Below are 14124 nucleotides of genomic sequence, written 5' to 3'. Positions count from 1 at the left end.
CACTACCATTTATTTTTATTACTTTTCCGATATTATATTCAAAGATAGGACAAAATAAGAGACCGTGCCTAGAAGAACATCATCTGTAAATACGTATAACACAACACACTGCTCTGTAATATCTGTCATTATATCAAGAAAGAATGTTTAGTGTTCTTTTATTTCGTCATAAGGCAGAACGACATACATGGCTGGATATTTTTAACCTTGAAGGTACCTAAAGAATACAATTCTCCTTATATAGAAATATTCTTGTACTGCAGAAAAACATATATATAACTATAAAGATATCAAGTCCAACTGATCAACTAGAATATTTTAATTTAGGAAAAATACTTAAAATATATATATATATATATATATATATATATATATATATATGTATGAAAATTTTATAGGGGCTTATAGAGAAGATGGACACTTGAATGTTAACTATTGCAAATTGTAGCTGCTATTTGATTTTTTTTTTTTTAGTTTTTTGATTGCTAAATGTAAACAATTGGCATTGAAAAAGATGGTCAATATGTATAATATACACATAGATATTGCAAAATGAAGCATCGGCTCCCTACAGTATAATGGTAAAGTGTCATTAAGATAGCATGGCCATTCTAAGGCCTGGGTCACATCTGCATGGTGTCCCCCCGAATGGACTACCGAACGCATTGGCAAGCGGTGAGCTTATGAAAGCATACGGACCCCATAGACAAGAATGATGTCCGTGTACTTCGCGATTTACTTCCCTGACCACTTGCCAATGCATTCGGGAGGCCATTTGAGGGGGACCCCATGCAGACTCCCTGAACTCCCAGGACTAATACTAAGTGTAAGAATGGCTCAAGTTATGTAAAAGAGTAGGAACGTTTTATTTATTGTGTAACACAAGAGGTGGTCTTTTGGAAAAAAAAAAAAGTATAAGTGTTAACAAATTATAATAAAATAATACATATAAAAAAATCTATTTTTAATTCTTGAGAAAGTTGCAGAAAAAAAGTTTTGCTGTAAGAAAATTGCTTACGTTTTATTTTGTCTCATAGTGCCTTAATGTTTTATTGTACTGTATTGGTTGTCAATAATGTAAAGCAGTAGCCACCATCATCCAACTGAACAAACGTTGAGTATGCTTTCTTAGTCCTATTGATGTCGTTATCATTGATTGTTTTTCCAATATTCGATATTTTATAAAGATCGAGCCAATGATTTTGGATATATAGCACTGATTGATTGCTGATGTTGATGACGAGCTGTATATTGATCATAGGATTTTATTGATAAATATGTGGACTTCTGTAGTGCCAAATTCTCAATAAAAAGAGGCATAAATATAAAAAAATATAAACATAAAAATATGAACAATTTATATAAAGAAAGTGCACCATCTTAGAAGGTGTTTTGGCCGAAACTAAATTTTAATATTGGCAAAATATTGCACATTAAAATAGAATATTAGGTGACAATTTGCAGATATGTGCACCCTTAATTGAATTTGCAAATATAAATAGATGGAGAATTGGAACAGATCAATGTAATGAAGTTTCCATATAGCATCTGATTCATACAGAAGTAAGAATGTTGAATTTGGTATACGGTGTAACTCCTACATGACGCTCGAAATCAAACATTATTTCTTTAATGTTTTAACCAGAAGTTAATTTTTTTTATGTGATTTATTTTCTTGATAAATCAGAAATAAACATCTTTTCTGCTTAAAATTGTATTGAATTCTGTAGAACAATAGTAGAAAAGTGTATTAAGAGAGAGATGTCATCTTGCTATATTAGCCAATCACCGATTTGCAAATGAACAAGTTAGAAATGTTTCCATTCTGGATGGAATTAACATAATTTTTTTTGCTTCATTCACAATGGCGCAATATAGATCTTTGAATATCTAAATTTTCTCCCCTAGAATTATTACTTCTAGTAGAGAATAGTTTCTAGTGTTGAGCGAGTAGTGTTTGATCGAATACCTCGCTGGCATAGGAATGCGTGTAATCGGCCGAACACCAATGGGTTTAACGCATTGAATATTCAAAGTGTATATTGGTGTTCAGCCGATTACACGCATTCCTATGCCGGTGAAGTTTTCGACCGAATTCTACTTGCTCAACACTAGATGTCTCCCAAAGGCACCAAACAGCAGCACATGAAGACCTTTGCCATTTACATAAGCCCAATATCTCACTGTATGTCTGTTTTGTTTTTTTTTTGGCATAAGGTTCTATACAAAGGACTATTAAATCTATCGCCTGTATAGACACTTGTAAACTTCCATTTGTAACATTCCAACATTGTCTTTATTATTTAAATTGTATTAAGTAGATTATCCAAGGCAAAGGCCACACGTTGCAGAACGGCTACATATTTTATTGAAGATTTTGCTGTGTTTTTATTTATTTTATTTTATTTTTTTTAGCCAAGGCCATAAATGGATTTAGCAGAAGGGAGAAATGTAACGGCTTCCTTTATATTTCCCATTCCTTTTGAAGCCACCTTTGTCTATGGGCTCTATTACTGGATTTTCGTTATTTTAGATAAACATAATGCACCGTGGGTGTTCCTGTGCACCCCTCTCTTCACGCCCTCCTCTCTTGGTTCTTCTATGTAAGTCCCTCCTCCTGCTTTCGATTCACAGCCTCTAACTGTCTCTTTTCTGCTAGTGGCCACAGGACCTGTGATGATATCACTATTGGCTTGTCCCTGGCATATGTTTATCTAAAATAGCGAAAATCCAGTGATAGAGCCCCTTTAAAAACCATAGCAATCTACAACAAAAAACAGCTTTTCCACAATGTGTAGCCTCAGCTGAAGGAACTTTTTTTTTTAAATAATGTTTTCATATAATTTTGCCTTTCATTAAAAGTGTCTTAGAATATTGTATTATATTATGATTTGTTGTAAAATCCCTTACCCTTCAAAATGTCCGTTTGCTATATATTTACTACTTAGAATTGTGACTACAGCAGTAATTCTCAGTGTATTGGAATCTGTCACATTGAACACAAAGTCTGGTTTGTCAGTATCATGTTCTAAATGAGGATTTACTGAGCGGATTGATATATAGTTTTGTAGGAAATATTCAGCGGAACCTGGAATTTATTCACTTTTTGATCATTTTGGACTTAGGAGACCAGTAAGAAGACTTCCTAAGGCTAAAGTCCCTACGGAACAGCCTGCAGAAAAAAAGTGCTGCGGGAAAAACCATGGCAGCAACGCATCATGGTTCTTGCCGCAGTGCTTTAAACAGAAAGTTTGCAAAATTTTCCTCCATGGACTTTGTTACAATTATACCTATGGGGAAACCGGTCACATTTATGTAGGCATAATTGACATGTTGCAACTTCCAAAACTGCGCCACCTTGGAAATTGTGGTGTGTCTGCATGGTGGTTTTTACCACAAACTGGGCATGTGATTTGTTAGAATCCCATCCACTTTTCCTGTACAGTGTTTCTACCACGGGCAAATTACAGCGTTGCCCTCCCATGGGGCCCCAGCCTTACTGAGCTCCTGTATTCCCAAGCCAGGAATTTTTCTAAATTGATTACTACTAGAAATGAGTGAACACTGTTCGGATCAGCCGTTCCGAACACCACGCTCCCATAGAAGTGAATGGAAGTAGCTGGCATGTACACTTTGCCGGTGGCCGGTCACTTAACCCCCCGCGTGCATTAATTTCTATGGGAGGGTGCTGTTCAAAACGGCTGTGCCGAACAGTGTTCGCTCATCTCTAATTACTACTAACATTACTACTAACATTACTAACACTACTTGATATTTTCCTACAGAATTATATATCAATCTAATGAGCTTCTCCTGCATTTTAATATGTTATCTTAAAGAGGACCTTTTACCATTTGGGGCGCATGTGGTTTAATAAACTGCTAGAAAGCCGACAGTGCTCCGAATTCAGCTTTCATGTTCTGTACCCCCGGTGAAGAGCTATCAGTGCCGGTACCATAGCTCTTCACTGTCAGAAGGCCTCGTACAACTTGTACAACAAATCAGGTTCCCTTTAAGAACAATATATATATATATATATATATATATATATATATATATATATATATATATATATATATCATAAATTTATACATAGAGCAAAATTCTTGGATAACACATGGGGCGCTGAGTACCCTAACAGGACAAGTGAAATCATTTTTCAACAAATTGAAGCCTATAGATGAGCAGCTATTTAAGACAACAGGATTTTGCAATACTCTGTCACAAGATGCCTATCCTATCTGTTTGTATATATGGACACCCAATGACTACTGCGAATTACTTGTTTTCAAACAAATTGAAGATGAGGAAAGGGTGGACACATCTGTGTCAATATATATTTTGTCAATACATGTGCTGTATTGTGTAAGCTTATGTTACCATGCTAAGTGAATTGCGACTTGAAACAAATTTGTGATGCCATTCATAACATATAACTGGTGAATATATTTTTTTTTTTTGCACTGGAGCCAAGACAACAATCGTTCTGCATACAAAGCTCCATTGATATGGCTACTACTGAATATCTCATTGAAAAGTGTGTTCCTTGACAGTTTATATTTAAAAAATTATGATTCAGTTCTGAAATATTAGTTGATATTTAGATTGTATTTTTGTCATGGAGATAATAAAGGTCTGAAATTTATAATCTATTCACATTCTTTTACATGCTTGTATTCTATTCCATAGAATATTAAAGGAAGTCTGTCAGCAGTTAATCTGATATAACCTAATCACATTCTAAATATTCTCCTGTTGTTCAGTTTTGGAACACCATTTCCGTGCAAATGGCCATTTTCACATAATGAAGGCAGCATGGCTCAACTTGCAAGGGCTATGGTCTTGATTCTAGATTCCCGAGCAAAGCACTTTTCCCTCATTGAATAAAACAGGAATTTACATAGAAATGGGGCTCCAAAGCGGAATAACAGAGGCATATTTGGAAACTGTAGAGTCTCCCTTACAACTGTGATTAGTTATATAACCTATTACTCTGCTGACTTGCTTTAGGCTGGGGCTCCACAATTGTGACTATGCAGCATTTTGGCTGCGGTAGAAATGCTGCAGGAAAAATCACTGCATTTTACATTACATGCAAAGTTGGTTGGATTCTGGCCAAAAAAATGTGCAAAAACTCTTGTCTTTTTGAAAATCACAGCACTTCAATTATATCTAGTGTGCGCCTCATACCAGATATGTAGACTGTGAGGTCAACTAGTGTAGCCTAGACGGTCTGCCTGAGAAACAATATGGAGGGAGTCTGTGGCTTGATATAGTACCAGATGTATGTTCTAAGAATTCCTTGAGTCAGTGTTCCCCATTAGGGTTGAGCGATCGTGATCGGAAAAGATCAGATTTCAATCGGAGATTGAGTAAATTGCGAGTAAATTCCGATCCCGATCTTTTCCGGCAGGATCGAGGTCAGAGGTTATCTCAAGATCGGTTCAACCCTATTCATGTATATATCATAAATAGGGTTGAGTGATCAGGATTGGAAAAAATCGGATCCTGATCGGCGATTGAGCAAATTTCATTATCGGGATCGGCTGGAAAAAGATTGTAAATTGGATTTTAAAATCGATCCTGAAATCTCAAGATCGGCTCAACCCTATTCACCATTGATGAAACGCATAGGTTAAGATAGATTTGACATAAGGGTTAGTTGTGGATTGCTCTTGTAAGGATCCCTGGACACTGGACTCTAGTCACCTCTACCCTCATTAGGATAAAAGAAGTGCCCTATATTTCACAAGACTGGTGAGACCAAACCATTTTTCACTACTGCCATTTTCAAGTGCTGCCATTACATGGCTAATTTGCAGTTGTCATTTTTTTCATGTGCTGCCACTATGCTTGTCATGATGTATATGACTGAGTGATGTGTTTTATGGCTTAAGGTGATTCTTATTAGTCAATGATAGTCTGTTGTGATGCAATGATAACTATGCAAACAGAATAGGAGACTGATTTGGTTATGTTATTGTATTGACTCGCTTTTGGCATAATTCATCAAAATGGAGTCTGTTTTACTATGCGAGTTGATTTGGGTACCATTGTATAGTAACTGGAGTAAAGTTAAGTCTTATTTCCACATTGCTGTTTTCTGTAACTACTTTACTACTACTAACCAAGCGCTTACAGTTAGTCACAGTCAAGTTATGACTGTGATTGCCTATTTTAGTGCATTGAATGGGTTAAGACCATTGTTGGGGGAACACCCCTGGGATCACATGCTGTCAGTTCCAAATTAAAAACAAAATGGTTGCCCTTACGGGGAGAACACAAAGTAACACATAGCCACATGTATATCTAAGTGCTCTAAAATTTATTACATGTTACTTAGCTCTTTTAGAAGAATAATGGCTGTATGCTAATTTAAGCATAACAAACTACATCACATAGAAATAAGACTTATCATTGGTCAGAGTACAAAATGGGCATTTACAAACTATAAATACGTGCATAACCAATACATGAGTTAACACATGGTTGTCCATGTCATCCATTTTAGTTCTGATCATACTAGCACAGTGCTCCAAGATGGACGGCATGTCCTTGATACTTAGATCTAATTTAGACTATTCTCATATCTGATGGACATTCTGTGTCTCGTTATGGGACATGAGAAGCTGAGTAATAGTTATGAGAAACTCAGAAACATTCCAACCTTTTTCCTAAATATGATAAGAAAGCACAATTGTAAGTCTCTCATAGTAGCTGTGTGAGACATCTGTAAGAGCAATATGGAATATACAAGGACAAGATGGCGGAATACTAGTCTCTCTCTTTACACAGATATTTTCCCCTCACACCATCAAAAGGATCACCTAAGATAGGATATCAATTAGATGTGCAAGGATCTAAAACCCAGGACCCCCTCAGGACATGTTGATAGCAGTGCTGCTTACTCTCTTTACAATCTGTAGTGGCAGTTTTAGGAACTTAAAGGGATTCTACCACTAAAACACCTTTTTTTCTAGTTAACACGTTGGAATAGCCTTTAGAAAGGCTATTCGTCTCTTACCTTTGGATGGGCTCTCCGCCGCGCCGTTCGTTCAAAATACCGGTTTGTACCGGTATGCTAATGAGTTCTCTCACAGCGATGGGGGCGTCCCCATCACAGGAGCTTATTCTGAACGTAAAACACGTTCAGAATCAGCGGCATATAAAGCAGTTCCCATTAATTTCTATGGGAGCCGGCATACGAGCGCTCCCCATTGAAATGAATGGGCTGCTTTTTTCACTACGAGCACTCCCATTGAAGTGAATGGAAAGTGCCCGCATGTATGGCTCGGAATGAGCAGAGCTAGCCGTACACGCGGTCACTTTCCATTCACTTCAATGGGAGTGCTTGTAGTGAAAAAAGCAGCCCATTCATTTCAATGGGGAGCGCTCGTATTCCGGCTCCCATAGAAATGAATGGAGCTGCTTTATACGCCGCTTATTCTGAACGTGTTTTACGTTCAGAATAAGCTGGCGTACACTCAGTGTGGACTCACCCGTAGAGTGCTGAAGTTTGCTGATATCTGACTTAAACCGCATGTGTCTGAGTTTCTTTTACATATTGTCAGCTCATCTAAGAGAGTCACTTTTTTCTCTTCATTTTTTTCTGCAGTGTTTTTTAGCCCTGGCTTGCGGCTTTAACCTTATACTAGTTTCCAATTTTTGAAAGTAGAGATAGGAGTTAACTTTTCCACTCTTGTTATATTCTTAGACTTTTTTTTTTCTTTTTTTTGCTGTTGATGTAAGGGGCTATGATTAAGGAGAAATCTCCGAAATGCGTCAGCCGGGCATATCTTCCATCAATAATGTCTGCTATTAGCATGTAAACTTTTATATCATTTTTATATGACCAATTAAGTTAAAAGTTACTGTATATACTCGAGTATAAGCTGAATTTTTAAGCACAGTTTTTTTGCTGAAAAAGCCCCCCTCAGCTTATACTCCAGTCAAGGAAAAAAAAAAAATTTTTTTTTTATTTTTTTTTGGGAGGGGGGTCTATGACCAGCCGCAATAGTAATGTATAGAATCTCCCATAAAATAGTGGGGAAAAAAAAAAGCTTTAAAAAATATTATAAAAAAATAAACTAAATAAAAGTTCTAAATCACTCCTTTCCCTAGAATACATATAAAAGTAGAAAATTACTGTGAAACACATTCACATTAGGTATCCTGTGTCTGAAAGTGCCCGGTCTACTGAATATAGGGGATCTGCAGTGCTCTTGTTCAGGAAGGGGTTAATAGGAGCACTACAGATCCCCTATATTCATCCAGATGGGGGGGGGGGGGGTGAAAAAACAGTCCTCAAGCTCAGGGAAGGGGCAGACAGACAACCAAAACACCCCCCCCCCTTTCCCAGCCCCCAGCATCTACTGCACCCAAAAACCATTTTAATTTTTGAAATTTTCCAGTAGTTGCTGCATCCCCCCCCCCAGGCTTATACTCAAGTCAATAAGTTTTCACAGTTTTTTGTGGTAAAATTAGGGGGGTCGGCTTATACTCGGGTCGGCTTATGCTTGAGTATATACGGTAAGTCTTATTAGACATCACCCTCCATCAGATCTCCTTTCACTTTTGGATCCACATAGTTTAATGGGCAGGAACATGCCACTAGATACACCACGCCTGCTGATCATCATGCATCGCTAATGATAATCATTTGGGGTTTTTCCCTCACTTTTTATTATGTGTTGTATACCATATCTATAGCATGGATGCAGTAAGAGAGATATGTTTGCATACGTACACATGGAAGTGTCTTTTGTTATTGCTACAGCCTGATGCCTCTTTGCTCACTGAACTCTCTTTATCTATTAATACATTATGTTGTATAGATGTATGTGCGGTTACTAATGTGGGATATCTGCTGCTTGTCATTCTCTGCCTCACTGGTTCAGTCCTTCAGCATCTGATCTTTCTGTTACCTGCACAATAATATTGTCAGCTGCGATGCTTCTGACTTTAGTTTCCTGTGCCATGTGAATCAGACGAAACCCCTTGTTGACAATCATCTGATTGGCCCTTTGGTGGGGAGTGGGTGGGGCATTGCTGATGGATGATGATGATGACATCACAGGACGTGTCCCAACTGACGTGGCATGGCCTCATTGGTCCTACTCCCCGGTGGGTGTTTCTAAGGGGAAGAGTCTCGTCCTTATAAGCCTGAAGCTTTGCTCAGTATAGTGTGCCGCTGCTATCCATGCAGACGCGATGTCACAATTTGATCCTATCAGTAAGTCTTTATAAAATGGGAGGAAATCCACGCAAACACGGGGATAACATACAAATTCCTTACAGATATTGTTCCTGGTGAGTTTCGAACCCAGGACTCCAGTGCTGCAAGGCTGCAGTGCTAACCACTTAGCCACTGTGTTGCCCCATCTTACACTTTAGTTTTCATGAACCTTTCAGATAGGAGAAACTCGTAAGTTCAATGCTAGTTCAGGGCAATAGCTTAGCCTCCAACCTGTATCAGATAGCTTGTTTAGTAGGCCCCCTTGTACCTGGGGGGGGCCTCTAAGATTGCTATACACTGGGCTGATTCTAATTGGTTGTCAACTGTATAATTTAGGAGTCCTCGTTCAAGGAAAATCAATATATGAACCACCACCCATTAGTGTGTTTTTATAACACGTATTTTCTTTTTGATACGTTACTTTGGGCATAAAAAACACTTGTTTTGTTGGGTTTTTTTGTTATTTTTTTATTGTATTTCAATAAGTGTTAGGTATTAAATCAGTTTATTTTAGACCTATGAAATTCTTCAGTGAATTGTTTTGATGATTGGGTTGACCCATCCTTTTACAGTTTTATACAGCCTGTGGGATGCCAGTAAAAACTCCCTATGTACAGCATTCTGAATTATGAAAAAAAAATTCTAATAAACAGAGATGAGCGAGTAGTGAACTATTCGAGATTCGATATTCGTTTCGAGTAGATCCTCAATATTGAACTACTTAATCGAATATTGAATTTCATTATAGTCTATGGGAAAAAAATGCTCATTTCAGAGGAAACCACTATTCGACTAAAGGAGAGTCATCAAGTCCACGAATAGCAGGAGGAGAGTGTTTAGGAGGAGCACTGTGCAGTCTATGGGGTCCGTGTGCTTTAACTGCACAGCGCTTGCAGTTGCGCTGATATTCTGTTTGGGCGGGGGTCCCTGCAGACGCCTTCCGGACGGGAGGCAAGCGCTAATGTGAACCGGCCCTTACTCGTCCTGCAGAACCAGCATTAATTGGCCAAATGCTATACCCTTTATAGCATTTGGCAAATCAATGCTGGTTCTGCAGCAGGCTTGTCCTTGCTAGTTGGGAGAGCTGGCAGCTTGCAGTCTCTGCCAGAGGCTCGTCTGTGAGGAGGCAGAGTCTAAGATCGGACCACAATGGAGACTGCTGTGGTCCGATCTTAGACTCCGCCTCCTCACAAACGAGCCTCTGGCAGAACCAGCGTTGATTTGCTGAATGCTATATATAGCATTCGGTCAATCAATGCTGGTTCTGAATCGAATCTTTACTGCAAATAGCGAGTACAAGTATTTTGAATACCGTAGTATTCTATCAAATAACTACTCAATCGAATACTACTTGCTCATTCCTACTAATAAACACAAAAAAATCAAAAAATTGCAAAAATGCCTTAATCCATTATACTCTTTACAGAAAAATCTGCCCATGTTAAAAAAAATAAAAATAACAGCAAACGTTGTTGGAAAGTTAAATCAATAACTATTTGTGGAGCCATTATTATTCATGACTGACCCCTTGTTACAGGTCTCAGCTGGACACATATTCAAGATGGAAAGTCTACAGAACAGCGGCAGTGAGGGAAGTCTGCCATACTCTATTCACAATACCGCTTGGATTTTCTTTTCCCCTGAAAGTTAGCATTCACCAAAAATGGAAATGAAAATTGGGACAAAGGAAACTTTTCCAAGTGTTTCCTTCAGAATATTTGCCTTTGTCCCTGTACTGAGATCTTTTGCCTTTTTTTTTTTTCTACATCATGACAGACAGAAGAATATGCTTCTTCCAAAATTAACTTCTCTGCTGCCCTGTTTTCAGGTTTCAAAAAATACTGACAAAACTAATTTTGAAGGATGGATTTAATTTAGATCTATACAAGCAGACTTTTTTTTGTATTACTTTTTTGTATTCATTCATTGCATAATTTCACACTTTTTTCTTTGTCATTTTATAATGTATTTTTTATTTATAAAAATTAATTTTTCTAATTATATTAAAGGGGTTGTCCAGACAAAAATGGATGACTCCTTTAAAAAATTTAAAAAGCTAGGGGCAGTGAAAAAAAAAAAAGCATACTCACCTGTCCCTGTTGCTCCTGTGTCCTCCCACGCCATCTGCTCTTGCTATGTCTACCGGCGTGGTGCTGAAGCTGCTGATTTGCCTCAGGAGTCAAATGACCACTGAGGTCAATCGGCAAAGGACCTGAAGGTCATTACCTGTGACATCACAGGTCCTCTTCTTGAGGCCTGCCGAGGCTTCAGCATAATGCCGGATGACAGCCGGGAGACCAAAGGAACTGGGAACTGCAGGATGACAATGGACCAACTGGGTCAGGTGAGTATTTAAACTTTAAAAGTTTAGCCTGGACAACCCCTTTAAGTACATTTTTCTTTATAGAGGTCCTGTTAGGAGTAGGGCCGGAGCCTCCACAATGCTGTGCGGAGGTTGCCGGCCCTCTCCTCTCTGCTTCTGGGTCTCGGGAGGCAGACCAGAACTTCCACGGCAGTATGTGGGCTTGTCGGTCTCCTCCTGAGCTGGACCGGGGACTTCCAGCATTTTAGGCCAGGTGGTGGGCTCTCGCTCTGGGCCACCGCTGGCTATTCAGTGCTCATTGTTCCTGATAGTAAGTGCTCTCCTGTTGTATCTTGTTTGCCTCTGGTTTTCACCCCTGCTTTGCCTTCTGGTTCTGCCTCTTGCCTCCTGATACTGACTCGGCATGCTTGATCTTCTCTCCGGATTATTCTCTATACTGCGCTGACCACCCGGACTGGAAGACTAATCATTGGTCCTCTGCTTCCATCCATTGACTACTGCCCGCTGCTGCCTTCTGGTTCCTTTGACTTGCTTCTCAACAATGAAGACTTGCTGGTAAGAGTCCCATTTTCTGATTCTGGTGTGATTTGTGGTGTGCTGTGGGTCCAGCTTTACCTGACCTGTACCACTCTACCTGGCAGCAATGCCAAGTCCATCCCCACCATCAGGGGCTCCGGTGAACACCAGAGATGAGTGAATCCGTTCGATCGAATAGGTATTCGATCGAATATCATGGCATTTGATGTAGTCGTTCACAATTGAATACAAGGCCGTATATGCAGTAAAAATTCGTATCCCCTCCCACCTTCCCTGGCACGTTTTTTGCACCAATAACTGTGCAGGGCAGGTGGGACAGGAACTACAACAATGGAGGCAGTGAAAAAAATTGAAAAACCCATTGGCTGCCGAAAACATGTGACCTCCCATTCATAAGAACGGCCGCCGCCATATTCATGTCATTTCAGTGTTGGAGTGATAGGGAGAGCTTGTTCTGAGGGCGATAAAGTGCATTTAGATACAGTGCTTTCTAGCTTTTGTTAGGCAGGAAACAACAGCTTTTTAGAGCTTAATACATGATGCAGCGTAACAGCAGGGGACGTGGGCGAGGATGTGGACGTGGATATTCCACTGGGTATCCAGCCCACAATCCAGCTACTGGAGAGGGGCTGCCAGCATTGACTCTCGTCAGTAGCAACAGGGGATGTGCTCGAGGACATGGACGTGCATACCCAGCTATATATCCACTCCACAGTCCAGGTACTGGAGAGGGGCTGCCAACAGCAGCAGGGGACATGGGTGAGGACGTGGATAACCAGCTGGGTATCCACTCCATAGTCCAGGTACTGGAGAAAAGCTGCCAGCACCCACTTTACTCTTCCTCCTCATACTCCTCATCCTCTTCCTCCTCCTCCTACAACCCTAGCCCCTACTTCTGAATGTGAATTTTTATATATATATAAAAATATATATATATTTCCATTATCTCCCCCCCCCCAGGAAGTTGCAAGTCAATGTTTTAGGGGTCCAGCCCAAGGGCCTGCAAAATAATTTTTTAGGACTCACCGCCAAGGGGTTGGAATCTAATTTTTTAGGGCTCACCCCAAGGGCCTGAAATTAATGTTTTAGGGCTCACCCCAAGGGCCTGAAAATTAATGTTTTAGGGCTCACCCCAAGGGCCTGAAATCACATTTTTTAGGGGTCACCCCAAGGGCCAAAAAATGAAACACTGCTGCTGAATGGCTCTAGTCACCCCAAGGGCCAGAAAATGAAACACTGCTGCTGCATGGCTCTAGTCACCCCAAGGGCCAAAAATAAAACACTGCTGCTGCATGGCTCTAGTCACCCCAAGGGCCAAAAAATAAAACACTGCTGCGTGGCTCTAGTCACCCCGAGGGCCAAAAAATAAAACACTGCTGCTGCATGGCTCTAGTCACCAAAAGGGCATAAAACACTGCTGCTGCAAGGCTGTACTCACTCCAAGGGCCAAAAGCACTGTATTTTAAAGGCTCTACTCACGCCAAGGGCATAAAACACTGCTGCTGCAAGGCTGTACTCACGCCAAAGGCCAAAAACACTGTATTTTAAAGGCTCTACTCACTCCAAGGGCTAAAAACACTGTTGGTGCGAGGCTCTACTCACGCCAAGGGCCAAAAACACTGCTGGTGCAAGGCTCTACTCATGCCAAGGGCCAAAAACTCTGCTTTTTAAAGACTCTACTCACTCCAAGGGTCAAAAGCACATTATTTTAAAGGCTCTGCTCACGCCAAGGGCCAAAAACACTGCTGGTGCAAGGGTGTACTCACGCCAAGGTCCAAAAGCACTGTATTTTAAAGGCTCTACTCACTCCAAGGGCTAAAAACACTGTTGGTGCGAGACTCTACTCACTCCAAGGGCCAGATACACTTCAGGTGCAAGGCTCTACTAATGCCAAGGGCCAAAAACACTGCTTTTTAAAGGCTCTACTCACTCTAAGGGACAAAATCTGAATGTCTGCTGTTTAAAGGCTCAACTCACCCAAAGAACCAACACATCTCTGCTGGTGCAAGGCTGAACTAAGTTAAAGGGC

This window comes from Leptodactylus fuscus, chromosome 10 (assembly GCF_031893055.1).
Source record: "Leptodactylus fuscus isolate aLepFus1 chromosome 10, aLepFus1.hap2, whole genome shotgun sequence".
Classification (NCBI taxonomy): Eukaryota; Metazoa; Chordata; class Amphibia; order Anura; family Leptodactylidae; genus Leptodactylus; species Leptodactylus fuscus.
Note: the sequence above shows the minus strand (reverse complement) of the source record.